Below are 22,876 nucleotides of genomic sequence, written 5' to 3' on the forward strand. Positions count from 1 at the left end.
AATATGTGCAAGAGAGATAGAGTGAGTGTAACCCCTTTCAGGCCAAAGTTGGAGCCTCAGTAGCACGTGGAGGGGGTTGCCTGGAAACACTCTAGGCCAGTGGTCTCCAAACTTTTTAATGCTCCCCCCCCCACTTGAAAAAGAAAAATCATTGGGCCCCCCTCAGAATTTTCACAATTGTTTTATAAAAATGGCAATGTTTAAATATGTCTAGACCTATTTAAACATTGTAGTTAAGTACCTTTACCTTTTTAAGAATGCAATAAGCTTCTTCTTAAAACAAAGGTATGTTATCTGTATAATGCTTCTTTTGGCCAGTATCTGGCACCCCCCCTGGGATCACTTGAGGCCCCCCTAGGGTGGGCCGCCCCCCATTTTAAAGACCTCTGCTCTAGGCAATACCTAATTAAATTTTACAGCCCTGTGCTCACTGCAAGCAGGGCATCAAAGCGGGACCAAGGAAGGAATAATGCTGGGCAAAACATGCATGTTGCAGAGGTGAACACGAGCACTCTGAAAAGACTTAGGCCCTCATTCTAACCCCGGCGGTCTCAGACCGCCGGGGCCAGGGTCGGCGGGAGCACCGCCGACAGACCGGCGGTGCCCCGCAGGGCATTCTGACCGCGGCGGTTTGGCCGCGGTCAGAAAGGGTAAACCGGCGGTTTCCCGCCGGTTTACCGCTGCCCTTAGAATCCCCCATGGCGGCGCAGCTTGCTGCGTCGCCATGGGGGATTCTGACACCCCCTACCGCCATCCTGTTCCTGGCGGTTCGCCTGCCAGGAACAGGATGGCGGTAGGGGGTGCCGCGGGGCCCCTGGGGGCCCCTGCCGTGCCCATGCCAATGGCATGGGCACGGCAGGGGCCCCCGTAAGAGGGCCCCACAAAGTATTTCAGTGTCTGCCTAGCAGACACTGAAATACGCGACTGGTGCAACTGCACCCGTCGCACCTTCCCACTCCGCCGGCTCAATTCTGAGCCGGCATCTTAGTAGGAAGGTTGATTTGCCCTGGGCTGGCGGGCGGCCTTTTGGCGGCCGCCCGCCAGCCCAGGGCAAATCCCAAAATACCCTCAGCGGTCTTTCGACCGCGGAGCGGTATTTTGGTGGGGGAACTTCGGCGGGCGGCCTCCGCCGCCCGCCGAAGTTAGAATCACCCCCTTAATGAGTTTTGCGCACAGACACTACACAGGCGCACTGGAGACACCAAACTAGGACTGCGCTCGATGAAGCGAACGCATCTGCTCCCACTCCACAGGGGGCACTGCTCGGCAGCTGCAAAAGCTGCGCACTGATGGAAAAGCACATCAGGGACACGTGCAAACCTTGTGAAGCACGCTGAATTGCGTCAGTGAAAACAATTCTATTGGTAAAATGCACTGGCCAATAAACAAAAGTACATATCTGGCTGCGCAGCAACAAAGAAAGAGGACACAATATGGTGGCATGTTGTATTTATATGGGATACTCTCCTATGATTGGGGAATGTGATATGGATGTGATGTGTTCATATGTATTGTAGTTTTTGTTTTACTTCACTTTTGATTTGGCTGCTTAAAAAAATGTAGTAAAGAAAAGAGAAGCATAATCAGAGCCTCTGGACCTGACACAGAATTACCGGTTCTGCTACAGCAACCATGGAGGAGCCTGAAAGGAAAGTGGAAGCTGGGTGGAAGCAGCAGGTAGATCTCACGTAGAGGGCTGGACATGCCCTGCGGACGTCACAGTTGATGGTGGCAAGGGGTTCAAAAGAGAGGCTTGCAGGTGGAGGCAAACTTCCTCCACCCTGTGCATTAAGCCCAAAAGCAAATGCAAGAAAGCACACTCCTTTACTGATGTTGGGAACAGATGTATAAAGCTATTTTGCGGTCGAAAATGGCGAAATTTGCATTTTGTGACTGCAAAATGGCCTTGTAGCATGTACCATCAATATTGTACGAGTCGGTATCCAGTTACCGACTCGCAAAATATAGGGATTGCGACTTTCTATTAGGAAGGGGTGTTCCAAGGACGTTCATTCCTAATTGTGAGTTGCAGGTCCATGTATAATTGTTTTGTTACTGGAAATGCAGTCGCAAAACAATCGCAGTTACAATTTCAAATTGGTAGTGATCAATTCGCAAACGGGAACGGGTCCCCTAGGGACCTCTTCCCCTTTGTGAATGGCGCTCCAAAATATTTTCAGAGCAGGCAGTGGTCTCGCAGACCACTGCCTGCTCTGAAAAAATTAAAATGAAACTTTTCATTTTTTATTTTTGAAATGCATTCCGTTTTCCTTTAAGAAAAACGGGCTGCATTAAAAGAAAATGTATTATTTAAAAAGCAGTCACAGACATGGTGGTCTGCTGACCCCAGAAGGCCATCATCCCTGTAAGTGCGGCCATTCACAAATGGGTTGCAGTTTGCGTCCTGCCTCATGAATAATGATAAGGGAGGTCCCTTGCGACCCATTTACGAATTGCATACAGTGTGTTTGACACTTGTACATTTTGTTTTACGACTGGCAATTTGCAATTCACAAAAAATCCAAATCGCAAGTTGAAAGACGTAAAACAAAATGGTTGTACATCTGACCCGTGGTCCCAATTCAGTCCCTGCACAAGTGCCTAGAGATAGAAAAATAAGGAGGGTAGAGATGGTGAAGAGAGGCAGGAAGGGGGTGATCGGTGAGCTGTGGATGTCATGAACACCTGGGGGAAATTATTGATAGACCACCATGTTCAAGCTGCTATGAAGAACAGGAGTGTTGAGGTGAGTAAGGAAACTGGGGACAGCAGTGACATTTTGGTGAGCGGTGACAGTAAAGCAGGCTGGGGACAGTCAAAGCAAATTAAAAGACAAGGGGCTCACAGTGGTGGCGGGGGGCTGGCTTAGCATTCCTGGTGCAGATTCCTTTAGGGCAGAAGAGAACTTTGAGAGTTTAGGGGCCACCTGCAGGTAACCCAGCAACAGCAGTGGGGGTGGCTGGTTTGAAGAGTGCAATGGATTTACATCAGCTGCAGCAACCAGGAAGGTCAGGTGTGGCCCTGTGACCTGTCTGAAGCAAGGGCTCGGTCATGTGCATCCAGCTCTAGGACAGAGTTGGACAATGTCAAAACGTGCAAAGGTGGGTCTAGTACAGCACCCCTAGCAGAAACTTAGACATATGCTGGCCCAGCTCCTTGGTTTTTGGGATGGTGGCGTAGGGTTGAGAAGTTGCCGAGCAAGATTGGTGGTGGCGTGCTGATGCAGAGTGTTGTGGATACAGACTTGGTTTATGATGAGGGGGAGATGGATATGGCATCAGGTGAGGTTGCTGACACTAAAAGTGGTAATTATGAAATGTAGCCAAAGCAGTGTCATTGGTGGACAGAGGATATGAATGGCTGGCAAAGTCAAAAATAGAGGTTGGAGTTGGTGTGTTGCAGGCTTATCAAGTTGAGGGGCCACAAGCAGTTAAGAGGCAGAAGTTGCCAGAGAGTACTTCCAGCACAGCAGGCTTCAGTGTGGGCACTGGTCTTGTAACCAAATACTTCAGGTGGGGGAAAATGTATGTTTCTGGAGTACAGTCTGTGGGGGTCTGAGGCGAACTTACAGAGATTGGAGTGGGACTTTGCCTATCAAAAAGGAGGTATATGATTGATAAAGGAATGGTAAAAGAGAAGACAAGAGTGGGAAGTGACAGTAAAAGTGAAGGGAATGAAGAGATTACAACGGAGGTACACTGGAGATGGCTACGGAAGTGTAAAAGAAAGAAAGTAAACAGGTAAAACACATGAAATCATCATATATGGAGGTAACAAATCCATTCCATGTCGACTTCATGAAAAAAACAAAAGAAAATACTTGGAAGGGGGAATATGTTGAAGTATTTAAAGTTCTTCATAGGGATAATCTTCCAAACCAAAAACGCAGCAAGCTCATAGAGTGCACACCTGTCCCAATATATCTCCAGCTAAATCCAAAACAAGTATTGTATTATTCCCTGTGTGCACCTAAACCAAACACCTGCTGCTAAAGAAAGGGGGAAAAACACATTCACAAAGAATAATGGTAGTGCACCACTTTTTGAATAAACAGATCCTGTATAAAAAAGTCCAGTCCGTTTCAAGTAAAAGTATGATAAATCTTCTCTTTATTTTCTTCCTCTTTTTCTCAATGATGTATAAAATTATGGTAACAACAGCCAATGCGTTTCGTCCTCCAACATAGGACTTCTTCAGGGCTGTAACATAACACATATAATGCACATTGAAAACATAAACAACAATATACAAATACCCACACGTTATATAATCAAAAATATAAATATAACTTATTTTCACATATAGACAAACATAGATATAGATAGCTATGTACATGTATGCAAACAAACAAATAAAAACATAACAACAAGAAAAAATGGGCAAGGGAGTTCGACAAATAATCACTGAAATAATAACTAATATTATATAATCACCAAAGATACCGAGTGTGACCAGCTAACAGATTACTGCATCTACATAGAAAGTGGCCTATATAGAAACAATCTGTGTGAGTCCCATACGTGCCATTTTTATGGCATACCTAATCCATTTCTGACTGGTTTGTCATCTCTTATTTGTCCTCATACCCTTTGGCTCAACCATAGCACATCTAGTGTGAAGAAACAAAACAGTACTATTTAGCAATTTCTAAAATCTTTGCTGGGCAAAAAATATACTGACACCACCAAATTACATCTAATAAACTCAATAGTAAGTAGCACATCCTTCATATTATGTCTCAACAGTAGACAATATTCCACAATTGAACTACTTCTTCAATTCATCCATGCGAGAAAATATGTACCTACAATCTGAACAATTTCAGTTCATCCAATTTTGAAACGCCCAGACACAGCCACACTCTTAATCCCCATATAACTTTAAAGTCATAATTCTGCAGAACCCAATATAATCATCAATATCAGCCTCTACCAACCTAAAACCTTGTTGCAAAACAATTTAAATTAATTCCATATGCTAAACAATATGGCACTCACGTGTTATAACAACACGAGTACCTGCTGAGATCTCCCAAAGCTGTACAGTCAGTACACCAACTCTCGTCATCGGTGAAGTTTCGTGGTTCCTCCCAAACGTGGATTTGCACAATGATCGCAAAAGACAAACCAAATCTCACGGGGGCAGCCAGGGTTTAAATATACCACCAGTAACGGCATATTCAGGTGCAGATAATCACTGAACAGGCCGTCTGGACCCGGAAATAAAGTCACATGGGTCGAAAGATGTGCCTCATCAAGATTGGTGTTAATCGCGGTGGCCATCTTGGAGTGTGCAAGAGACATAAATATTACGCAATGTACAAACGGAATAAGATAATTTTTCGCCAAGGTCATGCCCTTATGTTAATTCACACAAAACCACATATTCATTATAATAAATACATAAGTGTGCCCACTGAATGTTAATTGCTATATGCACTAAGCCAGGGGATCGATAAGAATCGTGGCGGCCATCTTGAAGTGTGTGGGGACAAAAAACATCTCTCAACATACAGACAAACTAACAGAATAGTTTGTCACTGCAGTTATACAATATAATAATTCCACAATTCCTAATGTTCCTTTCAATAAATACACACATGCGTCAACTGAGTATTCAAAAACTTTGTACATTAAGAGAGAATACCTAATACCAAAAAGAATACCTAATATTGAAATATCAAAATAAAATAATAACTTCAGTACAAACCAAATTAACCGTTAAGCACCACAGCGTACTGGCAATATTAAAAACCCAAAGTACCAATACGTTAAAGTAATTTAGAATAAGTTACTACAGAAAGCTGTCCATGTTCCATCCTAGATGCCAATCCATTCAAAAATGAAAAATCATATCTCACTATTTAGAAAGCAAAATATAAATAAAACTATAATATTAATACCATATATTTCAAAATAATTATTATATATTTTTAACAAAATTAAAATTCCAACTATAATAAGACCATCAGGCGGATAATTTCATGGGCCAAAGGACATAGTATTCAACCAATTTAAAGCTTCTATCATCTAGTGCTTCAAGAATGCACAAGTTACAAGAAATAGTGCAATTCATTATCTGTGGATGTTAGGGTGAAAGAAGATGTAAAGGAGGAAGAATGTGAGTTCCCCAGACAGACTAGAGAGCTGGTTACTATTCAGTAGTGGACAGCAGCATTTTTAATATATGCTAGCCTATGCTGTGAAACGTTACCAGAATGACACAGCACATTTCAAATACATGGAGGGTATTCGAAAGGCCCAATTAACTTTAAGTGGTTTTATTGGGTGCATTATAACACAGAATTCAGGGCATGATTGGTGGAGGATACTGAAAGGATGCAGGGGGAGCTGGACCAAGACTTGTGTTTACAATGAATGGCAACCACAAGGCTAGCTCGTACTATGCATACTGCCAATGTGCTTCCAGTAGTTCAACAGCCCTTTCACGGGTAGTCCACCGAGGAAGGGATGTGCATTTCCGGAAGAGGAGAAGTGGGACAGGACAGAGCCTGCTGTGTCTTTAACAAAAGCAGGGTAGAGGAGGTCAAGATATACTCAGAAAAGGTTTGTACCCCGGTTCAAGTAGACATTTTGGAACATGGTTGGCCAGCTATACTAAGACTAGGATTACGAGTTCTGTTGAAAGAGTTACCAAGAGTTTTTCCTCTGGGTTATGAAGGTGAAACAGTATCCTGAGGTAATGTGTCATAAATTTCAAAAGGAGGTAGAAGATGGTAGATTGGAGGGATCTTTTTGTTGATTGGCTGATGGAACAATTGATGGTGTCGTCAACTGGGGTGGAACATAAGAAAGAAAAGGGCCAGTCCAGACTGATACAACATTTATCCAGGTTGGAAGATCAGTCTGTCAATGATTTTATTCCAATAGACCTAGCCACTGTCCATTATGCTTCAGTTGATGACACCATACATAAGGTGAGAGTGGGCCTTGTATGGCTAAGTGTGACATCAAATCTTGCTTTGGGTTGCTATCAGTTCACCCCAAAGATTCTGGATATCCATTTTCAAGGTCAATGTCATGTGGATGTTGCCTTTCCATGGGACGTTCCATTTCATCTTCCTTTTTTGAAAACATTAGCACATTTCCAATATAGTGATGTGTGCAATTATCTGTTTTTTCACAAGTTACAGATTATTTGGAAGCTAGTTGGTAAGTAGGAAGCAGTGAATCAGCTGATTGAAAACATGCTGATCAAAAAGAAAGTGAAAGTGAGGGTCATGCAGATATTGTTTGGTCAACTTAATTTTGCTTCTAGGGCAATCGAGGCAGGGAGTACCATATGCAGGCAAATGGCATTAGCTTTATTTGACCAGCAGCTGGCCCATCATTGAGCTTGGTTGGCTAGTGGTGTACCTACTTCAATTTAGTGGGGTAGGCACAAAATGCTAAAGGATTGATTGGCACTTTCAATAGAAACAGTATTGAGGACTAGTGAACAAGAACTCCAAGAGTTTGAGACCTTAGAAAGAGAAATTGCTGAGGATGCTACTATACAAAATGCCAAAAAACTATTAGAGGAGTTGGAGAAAACAAATTGAGGAATTCAGGATCATTACGGTCAACAAAAAATAAACCCAGGTGACTAGGGATATAAAAAAATACCATATAGAAAAGACATATCCCTATCTGAAAACTGATTTTTATCTACATAACACACCAAACCAACAAGACCCAGAAAGGTCACGTAGATGGTATTTTCAGGAACTTCATCCGACTTGAGCCAAGAGGCCCCTGAGAGACCAGGACCTGCCTTCTTCCACCCAGGAAGCCAATCCTTTCTCAACAGAGGCAGCAGATGGGGGAGAGGCGGGGAAGGAGGGGCTCAGGATAAGAGGGAGGACAATTTTGCACATGGAGAAGGGTGTACTACTGATAACAACATCTAATATGAAGACGGTTCCCATTTACAAGTTATCTAAACACCAGCTTTCCGAATCTGAAATATCAGTCCTGAATAAAGGCTTATCATTTGTCCCACAAAAATGCCTTTACCCTATTTCCACGAATATTGAGGTACTTCAGTTCCTGAGAAAGCTTAGGCTGAAAGTGTTCTTTGCCAAAAAACAAAGTTCACAGGAAGTGAATACCAGTGGGCTGAAAACTAAATCTACTTTCAGCCCTCCAACCTCAAAGATGCAAACGCAACTAGTTGTTTTTGAAAATATGATTCTTAGGGAAATGGACAACTTGTATTCGAAGAAATTATTTGTGAGACAGAATTGTTCAAGACAAGAAAAAACAGCCTTACAAAACTTAGCAAATAATGGTTCCTTGACAATAAAAACAGCGGACAAAGTGGGGGGATTGTGGTGCTAGACAAGGAGAAGTACAAACAGGAGTTAATGAAACAGCTCAATAACTCCACACATTACCGTCTCATCCTTGAAGACCCTTCAAAAGAAATAATCCATGTAATCAAACAATTAACACAACAGGCACTAGATGAAGAATGGATATGTACTAAAGAGTATGAATTTTTGAACAAGAATGACAACTGAACACTGGTAATATACACACTGCCAAAAATACACAAAAACAAATGCCCCACCTAGGAGACCAGTTATTTCAGCTTGTGGGTCTATTTTAGAACCACTGGCCCAGAATGTCGATGTGTTTCTCAAACCCTCTGTGCAAAAAACAAAGGCATATGTGAGGGGTTCTATGGATTTTATCAGTAAGTTGGAAGGACGACCATTCAATCAATTGACAGACTTATTAGTCACGCTTGACACAGAAGCATTATATACTAATATCCCTCAGGATGAAGCAATTGCAGTCCTCACAGATACTTTGAACATTAGATGTAGACCCCACAAGGTACCTACCAAATTGCTGATAGATTTAGCTGCTCTTAAGAAAAATTATTTTGTGTTCAAAGTTACCTATTGTTACAAGTTAAGGGCGTAGCAATAGCTGTTGCTTTGCCCCGGAGTTAGCAAATTTGCTTAAGTCCTTCTTTGAGGCTAAATGTATAAATGGCACAGATAATATATATCTGTAGCATATTAAAGAATGGTACGATATTGGGACGATATCTTCATGGTTTGGACAAGATCAGAGATAGAATTAAGGGAGTTCCATGATTGGTTGAACCATCTGACTCCAGACCAGAGATTTACACTATCCTTCAATGCAGAAAAGATCAATTTTCTAGATGTATATGTGCAGACATGCAATCAGGGTGTATTTGTCAGTCTTTACCCAAAACTAATGGATCTTAATACACTTCTACCCCAGTTCCTTCAAAGAGAACCTCCCATTTGGACAATATCTGCGTATCAGAAGAAATTGCATAAATAAGGAGGACTATTTCAATAATGCTAAAGTATTGATAAATAAACTTATCTCCAGAGGGTACCCTAAAAAAATGTATTAAAGCATCACTCAAAGGGCATGATTCACACCAAGGAATACATTGCTAAAACCTAAGAAGAAATCAGAAGAAACACCCTTGACTTGTGTCCTCACATATAACCCAAAGGCAAATAAAATAAAGAAAATCATTAAAAAACACTGGACCACCATCTCAGATTTAGGACTTAAAGCAGGCAAAAACATTAAACAGCAGTTGGTTAAAGCTGTGAGACTGGTCAGCAAACCAAGGGACCTACCTTCAATGTTGGTCCTGCCACAAGTGATAGGACACTACAGCTGTCAAAGCTGTACAGTTTGTAAGTTTACGGCAGACACAACAAGTAGCAACATAGATGGTACTACGTATAATCAAATAAAATGTTTTAATTGTAAAACAAAAAATGTGGTACATTGCATCAAATATCCTTGAGATGTAACATATATAGGCTTTACGACACAGCCTGTCAAATCAGGAATTTTGTGACATAGATCACGCATTAGGTGTGGTACACACGGATCACTCTTGGTTAAGCATTTAAAGAAAATTAAGCCTACAGAAAATGACATCAGCTGGTCGGTATCCATCATGAATAGAATGGAGGTCATGCTAATAGAGAAATGTCAGATTGGTTGAAAGGGACTGAATGATATGAATGAGATCTTGTCATTAATTTAATATGCATTTGGTATCCAGCTGAAAAGAGGTCAATATAAGAGAGGGACAGTTACAACATGTGATACACACATTGAATATAGGCTGTTGAATTGTACAAACTGTGAATAATATGAGCACATGGTTGGGGTATTGAAATGATTCATATATTTTATGATTATGCAATCACGTATGTTGATATTCAACAGAAGAAATATGTGCAGGATGTTGCCTCAGTTGGACTCTTCAATATTATGTATATAGCAGGATTAAGATCTTTGTTTGCACCCATGATGTGGATTCTAATGTGGTGATATACTTTCTTGGATTATGTTTTGTGTCACTAAATGATGGAACATACCAAGAGGCCATGTGAGTCATTACACAGCCTCCCTTGAGCATCTAATATTACCTTTTATGTACCAATAGCCGGCATGCCTTTTTACATGTAATCTACTGGTAATTAGATTTTAGCTGAGATGGAGTGCACCCTTATGAATAAATGTTACTAGCACCATGTGCACCACTGGATCCAATCCTGCCATTCTTTGGCCGCCACATATAGCCAGCATTGGGCCACCCCTTTTTGATGTTGGGCACAGGTTATTTACCAGGAAAACACATGGCACTTGTTTGTTAAGTCTTTTTGAGGTGTTTGTCTAAACAAACCATAACGGGTTGAGGAGCCTTGGGAACATGGCACAGGAATATCAGACATCATCTTGGTTGCACAAGTCACCTGCTCTGTGTCTACCACAGAAAGCAGATCTGGGCAGGAGTCACTCCCTCTAGGTTTATCATGGAAGTGACTTGGGCGCTCACACGTGCTTCACCTTGGAAACATCGGAGGAGTTTTTTTCCCCTCATTTTGATAAGGGTAGAACTGCCTGGTACACATTCACTGCAACGGGTGGCCGCATACATCCAGCATTTAAGATCGCCCCGCCGGGTCCACAAGGTATGGGATAGGAACTCGTACTTGAAAGGTCCCAGGCCCTAGTTTCCATATAATATTGACAGGAGGGGCGAGTGACAGCTATTGTTTATATTGTTTGTTCTCCACAGGAATGGGGGAATTGTTGAACAGGTTTTTCCCCCAAATAGAGGACTGGAACAGTAAGCATTTAGACTTTTCCACACTACATGACTACACATTTTACAATATGCACAATTTGTAGTGACTGTCCTTTTCTCGTTTACCTAGACTGTTAACTGATGAGAGTGTGAACTTCAAAAATAAGTGTTTGACCCCGGGTGGGACTCTGGTGAGTCTCCAATTTGGATTGCACATTTAATGTGTGTCTTTAGAGCCTGTAGCTGCTAATATATTCATGGGAACGCTCTGCATGAGTGCTTCAGGAATAATAGGCTTGGCATCAGAGATTATAATGGGAGAAAGGAGCAAGGCTTTCCTTTTGACATAAGATCCCTAGGCTTTCATCGGGAAGTGGCAGTGCTTGTTGCATGAAAATTGCATGAATTCAGGATTTTTATTTTTATTTGTCAGAAAATATGGCTTTGGATGAATTAACAGCAAAGGTGGCATGGTGGATACTACTAAAATAGTGCACCTGTAACAGGTACGCATGACAAGGTGTAAATAGGCTTATGAATGGTCACAAACAGCAGTATTTTGATTTTATTAAGAGAGGTGCCCTCCAGCATTACGTGGTGGCTCGGCCCAGTCTTCTTTGGCATACTTTTTAGACATATTTGCTCAGGTATTTGTTCATGTGCATTTGTAGTGTGTTTGAATAGGTTTGATGAACTTTCCGTGTCTTCCGGTGTCCTGATGAGGCCAAATTGGTAATGTCCGAAACATGTCGACAATCTTTTAAAGGAGTCCGAATTTTTTTTACAAGATAGTGATAGCCAGGTGTTATAGGAGGCTATTGGGCCTAGAAACCTTGGCAGAGGTTGGACTACATTGGGTGGATTTAATGCGCAGAGGACTGGTTGCAACCACCTTGCTTTGAACTTTTGGGTAAGGCACAAGGAATCCCATAAGAAAACAGCTTGTGTGATTGTGTTCATTGTGTGTTTATTTATGTTTGTGTTAAGTATATTGGTCAAAATAACCTAAATGTTACAACTTTTGGTTGTGGTGAAGCAGCTGGAATTTTCTTTTGCAATTGTTCTGAAATTATTAATTATTTTAAGTAATAAGTTTATCCCCAGTGACAATTAGGGGTGTCATTGAGCATTTTAAATATTTTAATTTATCCCCCTGATTCATCCGGCTTTATTGTTTTGGTGCTGGTGTGAAGGTGGCATTAGGAGATGAAATGGAGTGGAGCATACACATTTTCTCAGATGCAGCTGGAGGTAGTTATTTCAGTCTGTTCTGGCAAGGGGAGGGAAAGCTGTGGGCAGAAGCATTACTTTTTAAGAATGTTTCCTTTGGTAATGGCAGTGGAGTTGTGGGCATAGTATATTCAATACCCACTTCAAGGAATAACAACAACCCTTGTCAGGGTGAACATTTCTTGGCACTAAATTACCCTTAGTTCAACTTCCTTTTAGCTATAGCACAGAGCAAATGGGTAATTTGTAAAGTATTTATGCAGTACCAAAACAGTAGTAAAGTTGAAATGCAGAACAATAAAGTTTAAACCACATTAAAAATTGAGTAAATAATAATAAACAAAATTACATAAAATAACAAAAATCCAAAAAGGCAGCCAGCTGTATGATTTTCTTTTAATGTTAATTAGGAATAGTGCCAAGAAGCATAAAGTGCCAGTGATAGTCCTGGTTGCAGTAACCAGGACCCAGATGCAATTTGACACTGACAGCTATGGAACCTGGGTCTGATACATGAACTAGAGTCATCCTGGTCAAAGATTTTACCTACTGACTTTAGTCCTTTAAGTCCCTATCCACCAAAGGAATTCCCTTCAAAAGCCTCCCTTTCCCTCTAGGGACGTCATTGGAGTCACTTAGATAATCACATGGTGGAAGGGAGAGGCCAAACAGCAGGTTCTAGTCCAGGTCCAACTGCCACTGGTCAGCTGCATGAAAATGACTCTTGAAACGTGTTGTGTCGCTGTAGCCTTCACAGCAAGACAGCATTATGATCCTTAGAGTCCACTTCTTTGTGCTGGGTACCTACAAGAGCAGATCCAGTCCTTTGGGCTCTTCTCAGGTCACAAACAGCAAGTTTAATTCTCTTCTTATCTTCTTCTGGTCCAGGAGTGTTCTGAAGTGGGTGCTTGAAGATTACATATGCATGCCAGACACAAGCTAGTCGGTGGGAATGACTCCTGGGCAGGCCCTAGCCAATGGGATAATAGTTACCGGGGCCAACATTACCCACTTTGGGCATTTTTGCAAGATGGTTGTCAACACCAGGGCAGTGCGCGCTCTATTGGCGACTAGAATTAAAAAACCCAGAACTCTCAAAACAACGTAATTTATGCATTGTGCTGATATGTTGTTGTTTAACCTTTTGCATTGCAGAGTTCAATCCTGAAGACTTATTTTTAATGTGCTTACAAATGCTGTTCACTTGCAATGCATTGCTGCAGGCTTTCAGAGTGTGTTAGGGTGTGGTCCCTTTCCAGGGCCTTCTAGAGACTTTCCCTGCAACATGCCTGGGTGTGGTTGTGGGCTGGGCCAAGACTCTATAAAAAGGAGCCAGCCCAGGTCCAAGTGCTCACTATTCAGAGGTCCCGATGCAGAGCAGCAGCTACTTCCTGAGCTCCTGTCCCGGTGGCCTATTTGATCTTCCAGACATCTGACTTTCATTCTTCATTTGGAGATCCTTGTTCTGGGCAGTAAGACGGTGGTTGGGCTGGCCTCCCGACGCCGTTATTGAGAACTCTCATGTTCTTGGGCCTAATTCTTTTATGATTTGGCAGAGTACTTTGCACGTGTGAAATATGCGCTTGAGTGTTTGTGACATTTGCAGGGTGACTTGCGAATTGGCAAGACGCGCGATTCTTTTCATGATAATTTAATCTTGTTATTCATTGCACGCTACCATTTCTTGACAGTTGCATGGTGGCTTAAGAATCATCAAGACGCGCAATTCGTTTTATGGTGTTTAACTTTGTTATTCATTGCGCGGTACCATTTCTTGACATTTACATGGTGGCTTAAGAATCGGCAAGACGCGCAATTCGTTTTATGGTGTTTTAACTGTGTTGTTCTTTGTGCACTACCATTTCTTGACATTTACATGGTGGCTTAAGAATCGGCAAAAGACGCGTGGTTCGTTTCATTGTACTTTGATCTTGTTATTCATTGTGAGCTGTTATTTCTTGGCTTTTACATCGTGGTTTACGAATCGGCAAGACGCGCGATTCGTTTAATGATGATTTGACTTTGATATTCATTGCGTACTACCATTTCTTGGCTTTTTACATGGTGACACTCGAATCGGCAAGACGCACGATTCTCTCCTCGAGTTTAATTCATGTTGTTTATTGTATGCCACTATTCTAAGATATTTATCATGTAATATTCGAGTTGACAAGTTATGTGATTTGTTTTTTCCTGAATCCATATTGTGCTATTCATGGTGCACAATCCTCTTATGGTGTTTACTATATATATATATATATATACAAAATATGAGCAATTTGTGTTGAAACATTTTAAGAGTACACAGAAGATCAGAGTTTCTAGATGCAATATTGTATGGTCCTAGTATGCATTCTCAAAAAAGGATTTATATGACTGGTTTAAAATTTAGTCAGAATGTTTTTCTGATTCTCATGTAAAGGAAAGTACTTGAATAAGAAAGTTTTCATTTAATCCATCTTGATTCCCTTACAGGTATTCGGCCATCTTGAAACTTAGTCATTTTAAACTTAAATCTTAGATTGTTCATGTTTTCAGAATGACTATGCTTAGAATCATAGTCTAGTATTGATTTCAGGAGATATAATTTTCATATTGTGTGTTCTAACGTTTTTCTTACTACAGGTCTCCTTCCCAGCTGTTTCCCTTCCTAATCCCCTCTTCCCCTCTTGAACTCTCTTAGCCTCTTTGATTTATCTATCAGAGTCTTGGAGCTGTTCAGTGGTGGACGTGTTGGGAATATGCGCAGACCCCGAGGATCTGGTGACTCTGACAGAATAGTGAGCCCACAAATTATTATCCTCCTGGTTTGTGTATGTTCTCAGCATGGCCACGCTGGACGAGTTAGTCAAGGCTATCACCCAGCTCCAGGCAGAGGTGGTATCATCCAAAGAATTGACAACTATCTTAGCTGAGAGAGTGAGTCAGTTGCAAGATAAGGTAGAGAAGAAGAAACAAAGTCCCACAGGTGTGTCCTGGCCAGGTACTTCTTCTCAGGCTTCTGGAAGTAATCCAACAAACATTTCCCTAAATGTTCCTTCCGCAATTCCTTTAGCTCCTCCAGAACGTTTCTCAGGTGACCCTTTGAAAGCGCAATCTTTATGGTTCAAGTGGGACTACACTTCACCTGCAGACCACATACTTTCCCCGATGCCTAGTCCAAAGTAGCTTTCTTGTTATCATATTTGGCTGGGGATGCAGCTACTTGGGCAGTTCCTCTTGTGCGTAAAAATAGTCCCTTGTTGTACAACTGGGGAAATTTTGTTCGTGAGTTTGAGAGAGTTTTTGATCGTAGAACTGTAACACAGTCAGCAGATCGTGAATTATTAGATTTACGCCAAGGGAATCAAGACCTGGTGTCGTATTTAGCCAACTTTAACCGGCTGGTTGGCGAGACATCCTGGCCTGAAGAAAAACAAGCGGTATTGTTTTACAAGGGACTCAAAGAGGAACTAAAAGATATCTTAGCGCAAATCGACCCACAACCTACAAACTGTCAAGAATTAATAAACCTTGTCTTGAGGCTTGATCATCATTTAGCAGAACGTAAAGGAACGCGCAACAAGATTGAAAAATATTCATGGCGTGTTCATGATAACAGAGACTCAAGAACTCCGAAAGAGAGAACGCCGGAACCAATGGAAATTGGAACCATCAGAAGACCTTTGACCAAAGATGAAAAGGACCTACGCAGAAAAAATGGACAATGTCTTTATTGTGGGCGGAAGGGTCATTTTGCCAAAGATTGTCCAATCAAACCAAAGAACAAGCAAGGTCCAGTTCAGAAGGTAGCAGCCAATGCACCAGTCAAGTTGGAAAACTAAAACACCCAAGATGCAGAGAAGGGTTGCTCTTCGGTGTCACCGTGGACCCTTCACAATCTAGACATCTTAAACTAGAAATAAGAGTTCAGGTCAAGAAAAAGATCTATTTAAAAAAAGCTCTAGTCGATTCTGGGGCTACTGGGAACTTTGTTGATGTCCAATTGGTTTGTGCATGGGGATCCCATGTATTGAAAAGAAGACCCCAGAAATCATCCAGGCAGTCGATGGAAAACTCTTGACTGGAGGTCCAGTAACTCTTCAGACTATCCCCTTGTCGATGATTTGTGAAGATAAGAATCAAAGAAAGAAACATAAAGAGAAAATCATTCTTGACGTGATCCATGCTCCCCAATATGGGATTATCCTTGGCTTGCCATGGTTAACTCATCACAATCCAGAGATCAATTGGGCAGAACGAAAAATCGTGTTCTTATCTGTGCTATGTAACGAACAATGTCTCCAAAAGATTCAAGTACCAAAAGTTTGTAACTCTTACATGGCTACTGCCGCGGAGAAAGAAATTCAGCTGCCCAAACAGTATTCATCTTACAAAGATGTATTTGATGAGAAAGGAGCAGAGACTCTACTTCCTCATAGATCTTATGACTGTCAAATTGATCTATCCCCACGTGCAATACTTCCCAACTGTCGTGTATATGCCCTGTCAGAACATGAAAATCAACATTTACGAAAATATCTAGATCACTTTTTGGAGAATGGCTTCATTCGCCCCTCTAAGTCTCCTGCAGCTTCGCCTTTGTTTTTTGTTTCAAAAGCTAATGGATAACTTCGAACTTGCATCGACTATAGGGGTTTGAACAAAGTCACCATCAAGAATAAATATCCTTTACCCCTAATTCCGGTATTATTGGAACAAGTAAAGAGAGCAAAAATCTACACAAAGCTTGACCTTCAAGGTGCTTATCATTTGGTCAGAATGAGAGAGGGTGACGAATGGAAAACAGCATTCAAGACAAGATATGGCCTTTTTGAATACACCGTCATGCCTTTTGGTCTGTGTAATGCTCCAGCAGCATTTCAATTTTTCTTGAAAGACGTTCTTAGAGAGTACCTCGACATATTTGCCATAGTCTACATCGATGAAATTTTGATCTACTCTGACAATGAAAACGAACATGTCCATCATGTCAAGAAAATTCTTGCAGCCCTTCGAAAGCACCATTTATATTGCAAACTAACCAAGTGTGAGTTTCATGTTACCACAGTTGAGTTTTTAGGGGTTATTCTTACCCCTCAAGGTATGGTGATGGCAGAAAAGAAAGTAAAGCCGTATCTGATTGGCCCACCCCAAAGACTGTTCATGATGTACAATGTTTCCTGGGGTTTGCAAATTTTTACCAGAGATTCATAAATAATTTCTCCCAGACAGTGGCTCCAATCACTAAGCTACTAAGAAAGAAAGAAAAGTTTGTATGGTCCCCAGAAGCTGATCAAGCCTTCTCGACTTTGAAGAAAGCTTTCTCCACTGCCCCAGTCTTGACTCATCCTGATGCGAATCGACCTTTCATAGTGGAAGCTGATGCTTCAGATGTAGCAATAGGAGCCGTCTTATCACAACGAAATAAAGACACTGGTCAACTTCATCCTGTAGGTTATATGTCTCGGAAGTTGAACGAAGCCGAACAGAACTATGTCATTTCTGAAAAAGAGCTTCTGGCGATTCATGACGCCTTTAAAGAATGGAGACATCATTTGTTGGGTGCCAAATACACTGTTACAGTATATACTGATCATCGTAATCTTCAATTCATGAGTTCCGCCGGACATTTGACCCCTCGGCAATTACGCTGGATGCTGTTTTTTGCCGAATTTGATTTTGTAGTAACCTTCCGGCCTGGTAAAGATAATCACAAATTGTCCCGTCAAGAGTCTACCACGTTGCCTGCATTTCAAGCCTCCAGTGCTATCATTGCTCCTGACAAGGTTCTATGTATCACAAAAACTGAAGATTTCTTTGGAGAAATTCGCAACTCTTTCACTGTTGAAAAATGGCAAACATGGGCCCAAGCAGATCCCAAAAGGTCAATCAAGCAAGGACTACCCTTTCATGATGCTCGTTTGTTCGTACCCACTACCAAACTTCGCAAGATAGTGTTTCATTAGTTGCATGTTATACCGATGGCAGGTCACCCAGTTACTCCTAAAACTCTTGAACTGATCCAACGCTATTTTTGGTGGCCTACCCTAACAAAAGATGTAAAAGCAATGGTAAACAACTGCGAAGTTTGTGCTCGCATTAAAACAAGTCATTCAAAACCAAAAGGGTTGTTACATCCACTTCCAAACCCAAGTCGTCCATGGGAGCACATTTCTTTAGACTTCATTACCGGTCTGCCAGTGGTTCAACAGCATTCAGTAATTCTGGTGGTAGTAGATAGTCTCACGAAATATGGACGTTTCATTGCCTATAAAAAATTGCCCACTTCTAGTGAACTGGCAACTATTTTACTGAATAGAGTGGTTCGTTATCATGGACTGCCAAAAGTTATCCTCTCTGATCGGGGGTCGCAATTTGCCTCCAATTTCTGGAAGACATGGTGTAAAACACTCCAAGTGACATCTACGCTATCTACTAGTCACCTCAAACAGATGGTCAAACGGAGAGACTAAATCAGACTGAAACAATACCTACGTGCCTACGCTGAAAAGGCACTTCATTCTTGGACATCTATGCTCTGGTTAGCTGAGTTAGCTTACAATAACTCATTCCACACTTCTATTGGCGTTACACCCTTTTTTGGTTTATTTGGCTATCATCCTGCCCATCACAATTCCTCAAGAAAGTTCTCTTACTCCAGCTGTGTCAGAAACCATTCAGCATTTGCATCAAACCCAGAAACTGATTCAACAGCATTTAGAAAAAGCCAAACAAAAATACAAAAGGCATTATGACAAGAAACATTGTGAGGGACCGCAATATCATCCAGGTGACAAAGTGTGGCTTTCCACAAAACATATAGACTTCAAGTAGAAGCACATGTTTAATCCCAAATGTATAGGTCCTTACACAGTCCTTCAGCAAATCAATCCGGTAACCTTTAAATTACAATTGCCCAGATCCTTACGGATTCATCCAGTGTGACACACTTCCCTATTGAAAAGGGCAGTCCAAAAGGTCCACGTCATCCAGCTCCTGTTCTAGTACAGGGAGAAGAAGAATATGAAGTTAAGAAAGTGTTGGATTCTGAACTACAAGGGCGTAATCTATGGTACTTAGGCCCTCATTACGACCCTGGCGGTTTGTAACCGCCAGGGCCGCGGCATGCGGGAGCACCGCCGACAGGCCGGCGGTGCCCCGCGGGGCATTCTGACCGCGGCGGCTTAGCCGCGGTCAGAGAAGGGAAACCGGCGGTCTCCCGCTGGTTTCCCGCTGCCCCCAAGGAATCCTCCAAGCCGGCGCAGCTTGCTGCGCCGGCTTGGGGATTCCGACTCCCCCTCCCGCCATCCAGTTCCTGGCGGTTCTCCCGCCGGGAACCGGATGGCGGGAGGGGGAGTCGCGGGGCCCCTGGGGGCCCCTGCAGTGCCCATGCCAACGGCATGGGCACTGCAGGGGCCCCCGTAAGAGGGCCCCAAAATGTATTTCACTGTCTGCCTTGCAGACAGTGAAATACGCGACGGGTGCAGTAGCACCCGTTGCACCTTCCCACTCCGCCGGCTCGATTACGAGCCGGCATCCTCGTGGGAAGGGAGTTTTTCCCTGGGCTGGCGGGCGGTCTTTTGGAGACCGCCCGCCAGCCCAGGGAAAAACTCATAATACCCTCCGCGGTCTTCTGACCACGGAGCGGTATTATGGAGGGCGGAATTCTGGCGGGCGGCCTCCGCCGCCCGCCGGAATCGTAATGAGGGCCTTAATCTCCTGGAAAGGTTATGGTCCTGAAAGTAACTCATGGGTTTCCGCATCTGATGTTCATGCTCCAGTACTTGTGAGACGCTTTCATCGTCTTAATCCAGGCAAACCCGGCCCTAGAGCGCGTCTGGGAGAGGGGAGTACTGTCAACAACAGGGCAGTGCGCGCTCTATTGGCGACTAGAATGCAATAACCCAGCACTCTCAAAACAACATAATTTATCCATTGTGCTGATATGTTGTTGTTTAACCTTTTGCATTGCAGAGTTCAATCCTGAAGACTTATGTTTAATGTGCTTACAAATGCTGTTCATTTGCAATGTATTGCTGCAGGCTTTCAGAGTGTGTTAGGGTGTGGTCCCTTTCCAGGGCCTTCTAGAGAATTTCCCTGCAACATGCCTGGGTGTGGTTGTGGGCTGGGCCAAGACTCTATAAAAAGGAGCCAGCCCAGCTCCAAGTGCTCACTATTCAGAGGTCCTGGTGCAGAGCAGCAGCTACTTCCTGAGCTCCTGCCCCGGTGGCCTATTTGATCTTCCAGACATCTGACTTTTATTCTTCATTTGGAGATCCTTGTTCTGGGCGGTAAGACGATGGTTGGGCTGGCCTCCCGACGCCGTTATTGAGAACTCTCATGTTCTTGGGCCTAATTCTTTTATGATTTGACAGAGTACTTTGCGCGTGTGAAATATGTACTTGAGTGTTTGTGACATTTGCAGGGTGACTTGCGAATCGGCAAGACGCGTGATTCGTTTCATGATAATTTAATCTTGTTATTCATTGCACGCTACCATTTCTTGACAGTTGCATGGTGGCTTAAGAATCGTCAAGAGGCGCGATTCGTTTTATGGTGTTTTAACTTTGTTATTCATTAAGGGCTACCATTTCTTGACATTTACATGGTGGCTTAAGAATCGGGAAGACGCGTGATTCGTTTTATGGTGTTTTAACTTTGTTGTTCATTGCGCGCTACCATTTCTTGACATTTACATGGTGGCTTAAGAATCGGCAAAAGACGCACGATTCGTTTCATTGTACTTTGATCTTGTAATTCATTGTGAGCTGTTATTTCTTGGCATTTACATTGTGGTTTACGAATCGGCAAGACGCGCAATTCGTTTAATGATGATTTGACTTTGATATTCATTGCGTACTACCATTTCTTGACTTTTTACATGGTGACACTCGAATCGGCAAGACACATGATTCTCTCCTCGAGTTTAATTCATGTTGTTTATTGTATGCCACTATTCTAAGATATTTATCATGTAATATTCGAGTTGACAAGTTATGTGATTTGTTTTTTCCTGAATCCATATTGTGCTATTCATGGTGCACAATCCTTTTATGGTGTTTACTATATATATATATATATATATATATATATATATATATATATATATATATATAAAATGTGCTCTCTGCCGGTTACTACCGCACCACCCCTTAATGGCCGCTTGGAGCCCATTTCTGAGCACGTTTTGTTTGAAGAAAAATTTCTCGACGGCTCCTGCTGGCCGGCCGGCATCACAGTGAGGATTGGATGACTTGGATGAAAAGACTCGTAAGCTCGTTACCATTAAGAAATTACTTGCTATAGTCGGACTGTTTACAACATACTTTGTAGTATCTGTTAGGACACTGACGGCTGCTGGTTCAGAGCGACGTGGACTCTGTGAAGTTTCCGCGATCAGGAGCAGGAGTTACTATCGCATCTCCTGTTCCCGAAATACGGTGAGAGCATATGGCTCTGCTGTTTTAAGCCGAAATTAGGACGCTATCAGCCGCGCTGTTAGTAACGCGCGTCCTAGCTGTCATTGGTTTGAAATTTTGAACTTTTATTGCATCTCTACAACAGTACAAAAGTACTAATTCAATAACGGGGAGAACTCTTTAATTTAAATAACCATTGTATTTCTGCTTTGTTTCTGAATCCGTTAATTACCTAACTTTGGAAGGCGCTTACGATTGGCGATCTATGAAGCAACTACCGATGACGTGATAATAATTAAACACTACATTGATTTCCTGGAATTTACTTTCTGGATTATTCTTTAGTATCTACAGTGTGTACATTTGGTATTTTGAAAAACGAACTTTTTGTTCTAAAAAATCCCAAAAATATAATAAAATCATTAAGCAGGCACACAATATTTATTGTGGTCGGACGTGGCAAAGGCTTGGGGAACTGGGTATTTTACCCAGGGGATTTCATTTGATGGACTGAGTATTAGTTTTTTACATTTCTTTTTTATTATTCGTATAATTTTGTCTTTGCACAGTTGGATTTTGTAATAGGATAGTCACTATGGATGATGACATTGATAATCAGAGAAAAATGGCTGCTCAGGCATTGTTTGCTAAGACTGCTATAAGAGGAACATTTTCCGGGAATGATGCAGGTTGCAACAATGACTTGAATACACTATTACATGAATTAGAAAAAATGTGTAAGCAAGAAATATCTAAATGGTGGGAAGCTACTTCTTTACAGAATTACATTGTGGCAGGTTGAACAGTATAAAGACAACGGAGAGTGATTGTAGTGTTCAGGCGAGTGATTTATTCTCGTAACACAGGTTATTCTCTTTTTCTCTAGTGTTCTCTGGGTTGTAATGTCTCAAGTCTTTTGGCTTCTCTTTTATCTCATGGGTTTTCTTCTTCTTTTCTTCGCTCTCTCTTTAGGTTGGTGTTCCCTCGGTCTCTCCGTGGTTCCAGCGGTGTGGTACCGGGAAAAAGGAAAAAAACGCTACAGTAAGTGGGGAATTACGTATCTCTGATGATGATTTTAACTCAAGGGGAAGGGGTAAAAAGGGTGGGCTGTGCTGGTGGTGACTTTGGGACCAATAGTGAAC

This window comes from Pleurodeles waltl, chromosome 7 (assembly GCF_031143425.1).
Source record: "Pleurodeles waltl isolate 20211129_DDA chromosome 7, aPleWal1.hap1.20221129, whole genome shotgun sequence".
In the NCBI taxonomy this organism is placed as follows: domain Eukaryota; kingdom Metazoa; phylum Chordata; class Amphibia; order Caudata; family Salamandridae; genus Pleurodeles; species Pleurodeles waltl.